Source organism: Acomys minous (assembly GCF_964271855.1).
Source record: "Acomys minous genome assembly, chromosome: 6".
NCBI classification, from domain to species: domain Eukaryota; kingdom Metazoa; phylum Chordata; class Mammalia; order Rodentia; family Muridae; genus Acomys; species Acomys minous.
Genome location: NC_140487.1, coordinates 124,489,231 through 124,503,335, shown reverse-complemented (window position 1 = coordinate 124,503,335; position 14,105 = coordinate 124,489,231). Strand labels below are relative to the sequence as shown.

Here is a 14,105-nt window from a genome sequence, read left to right as displayed (position 1 = left end):
CTCATAGGTTCATGTGTTTGAGCGCTGTCTCCCACCAGGTGGCGCTGTCTGGGAAGGCTATGACACAGGCAGGAGGTAGAACCTACCCGGAGGAAGCATGCCACTTAGAGTTGTATGCCCTTGTCTCATACAATAACTGTTCCCTCCGGCTGCTTCCTGTGTGCAGGGGAAGTGTGCGCTCGCTCTCTCTCTCTCTCTCTCTCTCTCTCTCTCTCTCTCTCTCTCTCTCTCTCTCTCTCTCTCCTTCCTGACCGCGAGGCTGCCTTACTCTCTGCTTCCTCTCCTGCTGCCACATTTCCTCTAGCATAATAGACTCCACCCTTCTGGAAGTGTAAGCCAAACCCTTTCCTCCCGAAGTTGCTTGGGGTCAGAGTGCTCTCTCCTAGCAATAGAACTCAGCTAGGACAGCCTTGCCCACCGGCCACCCTGCCCCAGGACCAACTTGTTTCTGCCTCCCAACACTGCAATTACAAGGGTGTGCACTATGGCTGGATTTTAAACGTGGCTCCTGGGCCTCAAACACAGGTCCTCATGTTCGCTTGGCAAGTACTTTGTCCACCCAGCTATTTTCCCTACCTGACGATTTCGTTTTATTTCAACTCTCATCACGATCAAAGCAACAGAGCCTGCCCAGCACACCAGAGCACCTGACGCGCTGCACTCCTGACTGGCCTTGAGAATGCTCTTGTCCTTGGGTAGTGCCTTAGTCAGGGATACTATGGCTATGATGAAAGCCCATGACCAAAGGCAACTCGGAGAGGAAAGGGTTTACTTCACTCACACTTCAATATAACAGCCTGTCATCCAAAGCAGTGAGGGCAGGAACTCAGGCAGGGCAGGACCCTGGAGGCAGGAGCTGATGCGGAGGCCGTGGAGGAGTGCTGCTTCCCGGCTTACTCCCCATGGCTTGCTCAGCCTCCTTTCTTTTAGTTTCCAGAGCCACCACCCACAATGGGCTGGGCCCTCCCCCTATTGATCACTAATTAAGAAAGTGTCCTCTACCCTGGCACAGTGGTTCAAACTTGTAGTTCTGCCATGTGTGAGGCAGAGGCAGGCAGATCTCTGTGAGTCCGAGGCCAGTCTCGTCTATGTGATGAGTTCTAGGACGTCTGGAGCTGCATAGTGAGACCATGTCTGAAAAAAATAAAGTTAAAAATAAAAGCACTTACAGGCCCGTCTACAGCCTGATCTTATGGAGGCATTTCTCAGTTGAGGTCCCCCCCTCCCCATGACTTTAGCTCCTGTCAAGTTAATATAAAACTAGCTAGCACAGGAAGGAAGGAAGATTGCCAAGTCAGCTTTATGGTTCTTGAGGGTTGTTCAGGACAAAACCCACCTAGGCATCTCTAGTTTCAGGGAATCTGATGTCTTCTGGCCTCTGTGGGCATCTGCACCATGTCATGCACGTAAACAAAAATAAATCAAAACAGCTTTACAACTTATCTTTTTTTTGTTTGTTTGTTTTTTATTTTTATTTTTATTTTTTCCGACAAGGTTTCTCTGTGTAGCCTTGGCTGTCCTGGACTCACTTGTAGACCAGGCTGGCCTCGAACTCACAGCGATCCACCTGCCTCTGACTCCCAAGTGCTGGGATTAAAGGCGTGTGCCACCACGCCTGGCTCTACTGCTTAACTTCTAAATTTCTAAATTTCTAAATATTTTTCGTATTTTCAGATAAACTTCCTGCAGCTGACTGTCTAATTTCATTATGGTTTGAGAATTAATTTTACCTGTTATTTTAAAGTTCTTAAAATTGGATAACTCCCAAATGTCTATTTCAACTAATGTTCCTTATGCACTTGAAAGCCCGTACATCCTGTTGTTTGGGGATGGAGTTTTCTGTCTTTGAGCAGTGGCACAGACGGCCATAAAACTCCTCCGGAAGCACTACGAGGCTGGTTGTAACTCCCCAGCCTCAGTGTCTGCGGTGCTGGCGTCACAGGCGTACGCCACCATGCCAGGCGGGACATTTTGAAAGCTGTTGCACGGGCTGTGCTCTGTTCTGCTCTCAAGCTCTTGCTGGCTGTGTGCTCTACCACCGCTCAGGAAAAGACGCGCTGGAGCCAACAGAGCAGCTCTGGGCTCCCCTAGCTGTCTCCTGAGTTCCCCCGAGGTTTGTTTAATGTGTCTTCACATTAAGTTCTGGTTTTGCGTGTGTGCGGAACTGGGCCATCTGTGGCAAGTCAGTCCTTTCATCATCCATAGGTTTTATCCACTTACACCCCTGGCTCTCGTTCCTGTTCTGAACTCAGGTTTGTCTGCACTTGCTCTGGTTCCAAGTGCAGTGCACAGTTGGGTCATGTGTTTTTAACCCAATCTGATCATCTCTGTGTTTTAATCGGTGCCTTTAAACAATTTACATGTGATATAGTTATTGTTCAATTTAAGCCTCCTGTTTTGTGATTTGTTGCCTTTTCTGCCCACTGCTCTCTCTCTCTCTCTCTCTTTTTTTTTTTATTCCTCTATTATCTGTTGGCGATTGGCCTGGTGCTGTGTATTCTAATGCTAAATACTGACCCCAAGGTTGCATAAACCTTGCTCCTCAATTTAAAGTTGGTTGGTTAATAAAAGTAGGTAACGTCCTTATAGCTGAGCAGAAGAGAAGTAGGTGGGGCTGAGGATGCCAGGCTTGGGGTAGGAGAAGGACCACAAGGAGGAAAGAGAGGAAACAGAAGATGTAGCAGGAGGAGGAAAAGCTGGAGGAAAGGAGGTTGCCATGGGGACTATGGACCATGGGGATGCGGCCATGAGGGCTGGCCTGATGGAACAGACGCCGCACAGGCAGAAACAATTATGGCAGGTAACTTGGGGTGTGTAGCTGGGAAATAGCAAAATAGCTTAGAGGGTTGGTATCTGGCTAGCTACTGTGCTTTAAAGCTTTTTATAAATCCAAGAAGTATCGGTCTCAGTTATTTGGGAACTAGCCAGGGTAGAGAAGCCCTCAGGAATCTAATATCCAATTCCACAATAATTATTCCCCCTTTCCTCCACCCCCATTCCATTCTCTTGAATCATTTGAATGCTTTTTAGTACCTTAGTTAATTCACCTGTACCATTGGTTTATTTGTTTTTAAACTCTTCTTACTTATTATCAGTGTGTGTATATGGGTATGTGACAGGTGGGTGGGTGCCACAGCCCACGTCCACCTTTACGTGGGTTCTGGGGGATCGAACTCCGGTCCGCTTTTCAAGGCTGGGGTTTCAAGTGCCTTCACCCACTGAGCTATCTCCTTGGCTCAGGGGTAACACACATTCAGCTGACCTGTGTTGGGGTCGGATCTGGAGAGCTACCACGTATTCAAATGCTAATTGCTCGCCCCCAGGATCCTTACTGTCCTGTCAGCCAATCCTCAGGTATCCATAAGGACGTTGTGTGAACCCTGCCTCCCAATTTGTCCCTGATCGACTACCTGGACTGGGCAGAAGAGAGGTAGGCAGAGCAAAGGTTTGTGTCCTGGCGGGGGGTGGGGGGTGGGGGTGGGGGGGGGGCTGGGGGTGTAGCAGAAGGACCACAAGGAAGAGAGAGGAGAGAGGGAGGAAGGGGAAGGTCGCCGCGGGTTAGCGTAACCAGGAGCATGTGGCCAACGGCAGCTTGCTGTGAGGACTGGCCCAGAGCAGCAGAAGCAGCCCAAGCAAGAAGGTAGCTTAGAGGGCTGCTATCTGCCCAGCTCTAGAGGTGTGCTGTTGTTGTTGTTGTTTTGATTTGTTTTTGGTTTGGCTGTTTCGAGACAGGGTTTCTCTGTGTAGCCCTAGCTATCCTGGACTCACACTGTACACCAGGCTGGCCTCGAATTCACAGAGATCCGCCTGCCTCTGCCTCCCAGAGTGCTGGGATTACAGGTGTGCGCCGCCATGCCCAGCTAGCTCCAGAGTTTTAAGGCTTATAATAAATCTAACAGGTTTCTGTGTCATTTATGTATAAAATAGTGGGTTAAGGAATAATTGCTGCTGTATTAATAATCAACTCTAGTTAATATTAATAGAATACTTAATTCCAAATACATATGCCGTAGTAATTATATGAATCAATATTAAATATTAATAATCATTCTACAAACCTGTCTTTCTACTCCTCCACTAGCTGCTTAAACCTGTGGAGTTATGGGGCTGGAGAAATGGCTCAGAGGTTAAGAGTACACTGGCTGTTCTTCCAAAGGTCCTGAGTTCAATTCCCAGCAACCACACGGTGGTTCACAACCATTTGTAATGAAGTCTGGTGCCTTCTTCTGGTGTGAAGGCCTACATGTAGGCAGATATATAGGCAAGTAGGCACTGTAATATAATAAGTAAATACATCCTTTTTTAAAAATCTGTGGAGTTATTTCTTCCACAGTTTGGGAAGTGTCCTGGATAGTTTTATGCCAATGTGACACCAGCTAGAGTCATCAGAAAGGAAAGACCCTCAATTGAGAAAATGTCTCCATCAGAGCCAACTGGTGCAGGAGGGACCAGCCCATTGTGGGGGCGCCATGCCTAGGCTGAAGGTCCTGGGTTCTATACGAAAGCAGGGTGAGCAAGCCATGAGACAGGAGCCAGTAAGCAGCACCCCTCCATGGCCTCTGCATCATCTTTGCCTCCAGATTCCTGCCCTCTTTGAGTTCCTGTCCCCAGTGATGGACAGTTACCTGGAAGTGGAAGCTGAAATAAGCCCTTTCCTTTGCCAGTTGTTTCAGCCATGATGTCTGTTCACATCGGTAGTGACCCTAAGTAGGACAGGAAACTATCAGCCCGTATGCTTTCATACACTTTTCTAGAATGAATATGCTTCCTAGTGGAAAACCACTTCAGCGCTTAGAGATTAATAAGGTGAGCTCTTTAATAACAGCACGAGGTTGGTTCTGGCTAATGTGCGAAAGGGAACCAGCCCCAGACAAAGCTCCCCATCGGCTTAGCTGGTTTCACAGCTTACACTTTGAGCAACCAAACATGTTTCACAGACATAGAAATTCCAAGGTTGTCTGGACAAATGGGGAGATTTACAATGCCCAAATCCTGCAACATTCTCTCTGATGGACCAGGACTGCTGTCTCCAGGCAGCTTGCTGGCCCTGTTCTCCTAAAGGGAGCTGGACAATGCTCCCTCTCCAGGTGTGCTGTGTGTAACTTACTGTTTCCTGAGCAAGCTTAGTAGCTCCTTTGTTTTTGTTTGTTGGTTTTTCGAGACAGGGTTTCTCTGTGTAGCCCTAGCTGTCCTGGACTCACTTTGTAGACCAAGCTGGCCTCAAATTCACAGTGATCCACCTGCCTCTGCTTCCCAAGTGCTGGGATTAAAGGCGTGCACCACCAACACCTGGCCAGTAGCTCCTTTGTTACATCAACTTATATATTCCCAGTTTGGCCTAGATGGATACAGTGTCGTTCTCTTAATTTCTGAAGCTCCAATAGCAGGAACATCTAGATCTTTCTGTGTTACCCCCAAAGAGCTCTTAGATTTGCTTGACAGTTTTTTTTTTTCAGTAATTTCTGATCTGCTTTTCACATGGAATACTTCAATTTTAATCCCAGCCTTTTTCCTGTGCTGTCGTCATTTCTGCTATGATGTTTCAGGCATTGAATTTTCTAAAGTTTCCACTCCTTTTCATGATTTCTGTTTTCTGTTAAAAGCCAGGACTTTTCTGTTCCTGGAGTGCCAAAGCCTTTGTCCCCACATCTAGGGCAGCTGGTGTCCTAACCCCCATTTTCTTCTTCCTTGAGAATGGCTCACAGTTTGCCGGTTCTTTGTGTGCCAGATAACTTTTGATGCTTTGATGACTCTGTCTTCCTATAGCTCTCCAGCATCCCTGAGTAGATTCCTACAGGTCCATCTGGTCATCTCTACTAAGAGTTCCTATGTCACTTGAGCTGTCAGGATCTGTCCTCTGCTCCTTTGGGTATAGCCCCTGTGTCCTTGGAGCCTGCCAGAAGTTTCTGTTAAAACTTCAGCACGCCTTTAATCCCAGCACTCTGGAGGCAGAGGCAGGTGGATGGATGTAAGTTCGAGGTCAGCCTGGTCTACAAAGTGAGTCCAGGACAGCCAAGGCTAACACAGAGAAACCTTGTCTCAAAAAAAAAAAAAAAAAAAAAAAACCAAAAACCAAAAATATAAAAAAGCAAAAAGCTTGAGCTCCTTCAGTCCCGTGTGCTTCTCAGTTACTCTCTTCCTATTGTTGTGGCAAAAGCCCGACCAAAGCCACTAAGGAAAGGACAAGTTTATTCTAGCTGATGGTGTAAGAGTTCAGTCCTTCATGGGGGAGAAGGCATGGTGACAGGAGTGTGAAATAGCCAGTCACACGCATCCAGGGTCAGGAAGCAACAGGAGCATGAGGCGGCCAGTCACACGCATCCAGGGTCAGGAAGCAACAGGAGCGTGAGGCGGCCGGTCACACGCACCCAGGGTCAGGAAGCAACAGGAGCGTGAGGCGGCCGGTCACACGCATCCAGGGTCAGGAAGCAACAGGAGCGTGAGGTGGTCGGTCACACGCATCCAGGGTCAGGAAGCAACAGGAGCGTGAGGCGGCCGGTCACACGCATCCAGGGTCAGGAAGCAACAGGAGCGTGAGGCGGCCGGTCACACGCATCCAGGGTCAGGAAGCAACAGGAGCGTGAGGCGGCCGGTCACACGCATCCAGGGTCAGGAAGCAACAGGAGCATGAGGCGGCCGGTCACACGCATCCAGGGTCAGGAAGCAACAGGAGCATGAGGCGGCCAGTCACACGCACCCACGGTCAGGAAGCAACAGGAGCATGAGGCGGCCGGTCACACGCATCCAGGGTCAGGAAGCAGAGGCTCAGCTCACTTTTTCCTTTTCACTGGGTCTGGCTGGTCGCCCAGCTGCATTGTGGTAGAGAACAAGTTCATACTTGTTTGAAGCCCCACAAACAAACCCTATGAGCATCTTAGTTATTTACTTACTTACTTACTTACTTGCTTACTTACTGTAGCTTTTTGAGACAAGCTTTCTCTGTGTAGCCCTGGCTGTCCTAGAACATGCTTTGTAGACCAGGTCAGCCTCGAACTCATAAAGATCTGTTTGCCTCTGCCTCCTGAGGGCTGGAATTAGAGGTGTGTGCCACCACACCTAGCTTCATGAGTATTTTTTTAACCTTTTTAAAAAGACTTTATTTTAGCCGGGCATGGGGGATGCACATCTTTAATCCCAGCACATGGGAGGCAGAGGCAGACAGATCTCTGTGAGTTTGAGGCCACCCTGGACTATAAAGTGAGTCCAGGACATCCAAGGCTACACAGAGAAACCCTGTCTCAAAAAACAAAAACAATAACAACAACAAAAAAAAACCCCAAAATCCTTTATTTTATGTGTACCAATGGTTTGCCGGCATTTATATGCACAGTGTACATGCCGGGTACCTGAAGAAGTCAGAAGAGGGCATCAGATGCCCTGGAACTGGAGTTTACAGATGGTTGTGAGCCACCATGTGGGTGCTGGGAATTGAACCTGGGACCTCTGGAAGAGCAATCAGTGCTCTTAACCACTGAGCCATCTCTCCAGCCCCCATCCATGAGCAATTTAGATGGTCACCCTATACCTCTCACTGTAGAGCCTGTCCGTTACACAGCCTGGGAACTGGCCTGTGGTCAGCTGTTCTCGAGGGCAGCCTGGGCTTCTCTCTGCCTTGGTACCCCTCCCCCGCTTTATTTGAGCCCTTTGGATGTCCATTAACAACAGTGACCAGCCAGGTGCACAAGCCAAACGTTCAAGGCCAGCCTGGGTAATAGAGGGCAACACAGGGAAATTCTGCCTGGAGATAAAAATCAAAGGGTCTGAAGACACAGGTCAGTAATGTACAGCTCTTGCTGAGGACCTAAGTCCCGTCCCGCCCCGCCGATGGCTCACACCTTCCTGTAACTCCAGCGCCTGAGGAATCTGATGTCTTTTTCTGGCCTCTGCGGACACTCACACAGGTGCTTGGCACAATGCCGAGGTTAAGACTGTAACAGGCTCCACAGAGCTGGATATGGCCTAGTGGTTAAAAGTTCTGGCAGCTCTTGCAAAATGTGGAAATGTGGGTTCCTTTCTCCAGGAAGCTGGACTGAGAATCTGGTCCCAGTGCTTTCTTCAGCCTTCTGAGGCTAGCTGAGGAAGGCTCTGTCCCAAGAACTGGTTACGAGGAAGGCCTCCTTGTCAGTGAGAGAGCTTTCCGGTCAGATGCCCTAGCTTGAGAGAGGCTGAGTGGCTGCGCACTTAGTCGGGATTGAGATGCCAAGAGACCAGTATCCCTTCCAGCAGGGGGCGTGGGGGGAGCCTCAGACTTGAAAAAGCCCCCCGGATAAAGACAGTCAAGAGCTAGATTTTAATTCACTAAGCTTAATGATAAAAGAAAGGCAGGGAGCTACAAAGAGAGAAATGAGGAAGTCCAACCTCCCACCCCAGACCTCTGAGTTTTTAACCAAGAATATCTGAATTGCAGGAGGCTTATCCAGGGCACTCCCCTCCCCACCCCCATGCCCCGGGCTTGTCTCCAGGGCAGCTTTGGTATGTGTTCCTTCAAAGAGCCGGCTTTTGACACCTTTTGGCCTAAAGTCTGTGTGGTTTGCTTTGAAAGTGTCTCTGCAAGGAACTAGCCTTTTGACACATTTTAGGGTCTTGTGGACTGTTGCCAGCAGGAGGAACACCCGCCTATTTCTGAGCAAGAAGCTTACCGGGAGGGGGCGTCTCCTCCACCTGCAGACAAAGGCCCACAGCAAAGGCCACGGGTTTGGTTCCCAGCACACACAGGGCAGCTCCCAACCACATCCATAACTCCAGTTCCCAGGGATCTGACGTCCTTTTATGGCCTCCACAGGAAGGCATGCCTGTGGTGTGCGGAAATACATGCAGGTAAACACACATCCGCATAAAATAAACGTAAGCAAATAAATTAAACAAATAAATTGTTTTTAAAGAGTATAACAGGCTGTAGGTGGGCATCGCCCATAAGACTCACGTCACGCTGGTTTGGGAAGTAGTTCGGGTGGTTAACCAAGATGGCTCTACCTCCTTACTCCATTTACCAAAGCTACACCACCTCCTGGAGTCTCAGCTTCCAAGACAGACCGTTGGCAGTCAGTAGAATGGAGGTTTTCAGCTGGAGAATCGTGGCTCTGACCAGACAGCATCATCTCCTGTGCTCGCTTGCCTCCTGCTTTTCTGCCAGTCCAAGGTCAGTACAGCCTGACATGTCTCATGTTGCGTTGGGAGAGGCTGTTGGGGCGGGGGTCAGAAAGTAATTTGCAAAAGAAGTCTGAAGTCTGGCCATCCTTGTGGCGACCCTGTTCCTTTTTCTCTTTACTGCCAAATGGCATGGGATAGTTTTTTTTGTGGGTATGACAGAGACAAAGTTATAAAAGTTGCCAGGCAGTTTTCATACTGTTTTCAAGAAGCTCCAAGATGGAATTAAGTCATTGGAGGGGCTTTTCCTTCTGGGGTGCCCAGAAGCAGCCTTCTGCCCAAGGGACACCTTACAGTGTGGCATCCAGAGGCTGCTCAGAACTTCCAGCAGAGGGAGTGACTCGTCTGCTGGGTGAGGAAGGTGACCACGTGCAGGTGTGTGCAGCAAACACACTGTTAGAACTCTCCTGGGCCTGGGGACGTGGGCTCTGTTGGTACAGTGCTTGCCTGTCATGCATGAAGTCCTGGGTTCTGTCCCCACCACTGCATAGACTGGGTATGATGTTAGGTGCAGGCCTGTCATCCCAGCACTAGGGAGGTGAAGGCAGGAAGATCAGAAGTTCCAGGGCATCTCAGCTGAACAGCAAGTTCAAGGCCAGCCTGCACTACATCAGTCTCTTACTGGGGTCAGGGGTTGGGGAGGGGGGCGAGCACATGCGCACACATGAGGCTGAGGCTGGGGATGTATCTCAGTGGTAGTCCTTGCCTAGCATATACAAGGCCCTGGATTCCATCTCTAGCATGGGTACACACACACACACACACACACACACACACACACACACACACACACACACAGAGGGGGGGGGGGACCTAGAATTTAAAGTAGATTAAAATTGAGCTTGGGCCACTCGGGAGGCAGAGGCAGGCAGATCTCTGTGAGTTTGAGGCCAGCCTGGTCTACAAAGTGAGTCCAAGACAGCCATGGCTAGACAGAGAAAACCTGTCTCAAAAAAAAACAAAAACAAAAAGAAAAACAAACAAACAAAAAATGTGAACTTGGGATAAGTAATCATTATTTTAAAACAAACCCACTTCAGGGCTGTGGTGTAACTCTGCTGGAGAACTTGACTAGCAGAGGGAGACTAGATTTAATTCCCAGACCCAAAACTGAGGAAAATAATGCCACTTAGGCAGAGGCTTTGTAAAACTGAGTGTCCGTGGTCACCCTAGAGGAGCAGCTGGCTGCTTGCCAAGCCTCATGTGTGTCTTCAGAAAGGGTGAGGCGCCTTACCCTGCCACTGCCCCAGCTCCTGCCTTAATGGGCTGAGACCGTCACGGATCAGCAGGAAGCAGTGCATGAGAAGGTCTCAAAGGCTACACACCAGAGTGACCCCCAGTCCAGGCAGGGTCCTTTTACCTTCCAGCCGGGTCACTTAACTTTCTAGCCTGACCTTCCTTCTCTGCTTCTCTCTCCCACCTAAGCTGTTTCCAGCCACACGCGCTTTTCACTTTCTCCTAAATGTAGCAGCTCCAAAATGGCCCTGCTGCCCTCCTGCCCAGCCCACTCCAGCCCTCCAGATCCAGTTTGGATTCAGCCTTTGATGTGTCACTGGTGAGTCACATCTCTTGTTCACTCCATAGCAAGGTTGGCATCCTGGCTTGTACCGGAAGACGCCTGTACCCTCTCTTCCATCCTGCTCCATCTGGGCACCATCCCTATGCCAAGATCTCCCCCATCTGCAGGAGCAGCCTCAAGCAGGCAAACAAATACATCTCAATATGAGGGTAGAAGCTTACAACCTCCTAAACCACAGTGCCACGGAAATCCCGTGCCCTCCTCTGGACTCCTCAGACCCTTGCACACACATTGCACACGTAAACTCATGTAAGCACACACACACACACACACACACACACACACACACACACAATTTAAAAAATCATAGTAATTTCACGTCTTGACTTGGATTTGCTTATGACCTGAGATTTTGCATTTTTAATTGATTCTTAAGGCAGAACCCGTTTGGACATCAAATAGAACATACCTTTGTTATTAAAAGATTTGTCTCTGTTTCTGTGCACAAGTATATTTATTTCTCTGGGTGTATGCCATGTGCGTGCTGGTGCCTGCAGAGACCAGAGGAGGATGTGGAGTCCTTGGAGCTGCCTTACAGGCAGTCAGTTACTCTAGGCGGCTCCTCTGCAGGAGCAACAAACGTCCTTACTCTCTGAGCCATCTATCTCTCCAGCCCTGCCGCCTGCTTAGAAAGAAAAAAGACAGGGTCCTGCTGAGACCACAGGTGTGTGCCACTGTGCTCAGACAGGACGTGCACTCTTGCAGGGTCCTGCTGAGATCTCAGGTGTGCGCAGTTTTGCTCAGACAGGATGTGTACTCTCGGAGACACAGGTCTTTCTGTGGAGTCATTATGAGGAGTATCATGTGGGAAGAAAGAAACAGGAGCTAAGTCTGTTGCGCACAGAGATCACAGGAAGAATGCTATAGGCGATTGGAAAATAGTGTTGGTGTTGATGGATTGATAAAAGAAGGGAGACGCTGCGCGATGAATTTAGGCTTCTCGGCAGCAGGGCATCGGCCTCTGAGGGGCGGAACTCCAGACTGCTTTTCAGAGCCTGGTTATTGTGACACAAAAGGCACCTCCAGCAAGCCAGTTTCTGCAAACCAAAACCTCTCATCAGGTCTAGGGCTTGTCTGAAGGAACCATCACTTTCTAAGCAATTCTCAGCCATAGGAGACTTCCTGGTTTGCCAGGTGTGTCTAACTTCTGCAAAGGTTCTGTGAACGCCTAGGAAGAGCAGCTCCATAAGCCACAGATGGCAATCAGTGACTGGCCACAGAAGGCTACTTCAAAGCCTAAGTACCACCACTCAGGGGTTCATGCCAGATACGATGGCTCTGCCAAAATTCTGCTATAAAATAGATGAGGAAAATATCTTTCTTGAATCTAGAAACAGTTTCAAACTTTTTACTTCATTTTCACTTTTGCCTCTTTACGTTTTTACAGTGACATGAGTGGCCAGGTGTCTAACCTGAGTCACCTTTGGTAGTTTGGCATGTAGAGAATTTTGTTAAAACCGGGCCTACAGTGACAATAATCTTGTTTTAAGACAAGATTTTAAAAATTATATTTCTTTTGCATTTGTGTATGTGTGTGTTCATGTGTGTGAACATGTGCACACACACCCCATGGTACAAACATGGAGACCAAAGGACCAACTTGCCAGGGTCAGCTCCCTCCTCCTAGCACATGGATCCTGGAGATCAAACTCAGGCCATTGGTAGCCCAGGCTGGCCTCCACCTCACTCACTGTGTAGCAGCAGTTTTATTTATACATTTCCTTTTTAAAGTTTGTTTTCATAAATTATGCTCTTCCTAGAAGGTTGGTCATTTTTTTTCCTGGTAGGAATCTCTTCCTGCAAATCTGTGTGTGTGTGTGTGTGTGTGTGTGTGTGTGTGTGTGTGCGCGCGCGCGCCCCAGCTGCCTGCTTGAGAGCAAACCAGACCCTGGCCAACACTATGATCTCGGTAAGTCCCCAAGGATGACTGTCATCTCCCCTTCACGTCCCCAGGAGGACAGGTGAGAACTGGTGCCTCTCTCTCCCTGGTCTCAGCCAGCCACCCACTCAGTGGTGGTGTCTACCGCCCTCTTGTGGTGTAGAGGGTTTTTTTTTTGTTCGTTCCAGTTTGTCATGTGACAAAAATTCCCAACAGCAAGTGTGGCAGAAGTAAATGGGTGCGCGTGGGTGTCAAATATTTATGTTTGAGCGTCACACTTAGTGACATCAGGAGCGTGGGTGTCAAATATTTATGTTTGAGTGTCACACTTAGTGACATCAGGAGACAATGGGGGAGGGGAGGAGGGAGAGAGGGATCCAGAGCCCCCCAGCAAACAGAACACATTTAAATAAGATCCAGGTCACCCAAAAAGCCTGACACACGTCTCTGCTTGTTGAAGATGCCAGATTCAGATTTCTGCAGAGAACCGCACACGCGTCACCCCCATCTGAGATGCTGTGTACCCGAGGACAAGACAAAACAAACAGGGGGCTCATGTCTGTACATTGGGGTTTGCAGTTTTTGTGATTGTTGAGGCGTTTGGATCCTAGAATGAACATCTTCTGATAGCTGTATGGGATGTATTCCTCATCACTTTTGCTAGTGTTCAAAATGTATGGCTCTGGTTTTCTTTTAAGATTTGCTTTATTTACACATGAGTGTGTATGAAAATGCACCAAGTGCATGTAGGTGCCTGCAGTAGCCAGAAGGGGGTGTCAGAGCCCCTGGAGTTGGACTCACAGGCTGAGACGAGCCACCAAACATGAGCGCAAACATGGGTGCTGGGAACTGAACTTGGATCCTCTGTAAAAGCATTATGCACTCCCACCTGCAAAGCCATCCCTCCAGCCCCTCAAATTTGGCGGGTTTAGTGGAAAACAACAATAGCAATAACAATAATATATCAATAATAATATAATAATAACAACAATAATAATATTGTTATTATATGGTGTTTTGACTGTATATGTGTCTATTCACCACATTCATGCAGGGAGGCCAGGAGAGGGCATCAGATCTCCTGGAATCTAGCATTAAGAGACCCGTGAGTGACCATGTAGATCAGCAGTTCTCAACTTGGGGGTCGAGACCCCAATGGGGACTGGAAAACAACAGGGGTCACCTAAGACCATCAACAAACACAGATATTTATGCTAATATTCACAACAGTAGCAAAATTACAGTTTGGAGTAACAACGAAATAATTTTATGGCTGAGGTCACCACAGCATGAAGAACTGTATTAAAGGGTCGCAGTGTCAGGGAGGTTGAGAACCGCTAACGTAGATGCTAGAGATTGAAGGCAGGTCCTCAGACAGAGCGGCACATGCGCATAAGCCAAAAGCCATCTATCTAGCCCTTGATTTTTTTTTCTTTTTTTTTTTGTGCCCTTTGCTCGAGGAGAGCATGTGGGTGCTAGGCACTGAACCCAGGCCCTCTG

At 48.6% G+C, this 14,105-nt stretch overlaps 1 long non-coding RNA gene across 1 annotated transcript; it reads left to right on the top strand.

Annotated features, from left to right (window-relative positions):
- The first annotated feature begins 3,326 nt into the window (after positions 1-3,326).
- Positions 3,327-10,668, top strand: LOC311599766. Its single transcript, XR_014780000.1, has 3 exons — positions 3,327-3,445; positions 8,996-9,139; positions 10,616-10,668. It is a non-coding gene; the product is annotated as an uncharacterized lncRNA (long non-coding RNA).
- The last annotated feature ends 3,437 nt before the right edge of the window (positions 10,669-14,105 follow it).